The sequence below is a fragment of the Octopus bimaculoides genome, chromosome 16 (assembly GCF_001194135.2).
Source record: "Octopus bimaculoides isolate UCB-OBI-ISO-001 chromosome 16, ASM119413v2, whole genome shotgun sequence".
In the NCBI taxonomy this organism is placed as follows: domain Eukaryota; kingdom Metazoa; phylum Mollusca; class Cephalopoda; order Octopoda; family Octopodidae; genus Octopus; species Octopus bimaculoides.
This window is the reverse complement of record NC_068996.1, coordinates 6,679,088-6,679,899: the sequence shown is the minus strand read 5'-3', so window position 1 is coordinate 6,679,899 and position 812 is coordinate 6,679,088. Positions and strand designations below refer to the sequence as shown.

The 812-nt window shown below is 38.9% G+C and overlaps 1 protein-coding gene across 1 annotated transcript in view; it reads left to right on the top strand.

Moving 5' to 3' along the window:
- The window catches only part of LOC106873538 (phosphoinositide 3-kinase regulatory subunit 4), a 91,932-nt gene that overhangs the window by 71,158 nt on the left and 19,962 nt on the right, over positions 1-812 (top strand). The window lies entirely within an intron of this gene.

Genomic DNA, 812 nt, shown 5'->3' with positions numbered 1-812 from the left:
CTCTCTCTCTCTCTCTCTCTCTCTCTCTCTCTCTCTCTCTCTCTCAACCAACCAACCAATACAGAGGAACATAATTCAGAATTCCATGCAGTTGAGATCTAGGATATCCCATCAATAAGGTTATTTTGTGGAGGGTATATTAGCCATAAAAAGACAAGAGATATGGGAGGAGAATTTATTTGTTTGTTGGGGGAGGCTGTGAAATGGCTGTAATCCTAAAGATGAGTGGTTAAATATATTCACCTCTCATACCTTCTAAAAAGCTCTGGTGCTGGTGCCACATAAAAAGCACCCAGTACTCTCTGTAAAGTGGTTGGAGTAAGAAAGGGTATCCAGCTGTAGAGGCCAAGCCAAAACAGACAATGGAATCTGGTGTAGCCCCTGGCCTTGCCAGCTCCTGTCATACCAGCATGGATGTTGAATGATAATATATACATATACAGGGGTTGGGCAAAATAATGGAAACACCTTAAAATTTCAAACAAATTTATTTTTAATATAGGGCAGGACTGTCTTTGGCAGTAATTACAAGTTGAATTCTACGAGATATGGACTCATACAAAGTTTGAATTGTTTCCACAGGAATTTTTGTCCATTCTTCAGCTAAAACAGTCTCCAGTTCTTGTAGTGATGATGGTGGAGGATATCAACTCCTTACTTGTTTTTCTAAAATGCACCATAAATGTTCAATAATATTGAGATCTGGGGACTGTGATGGCCAGATAAAATGTTCAGCTTCACTAGAATGTTCTTTGTGTCATTCAGTAACAACTTTAGCTGTGTGAATTGGTGCATTATCATCCTGAAAGATT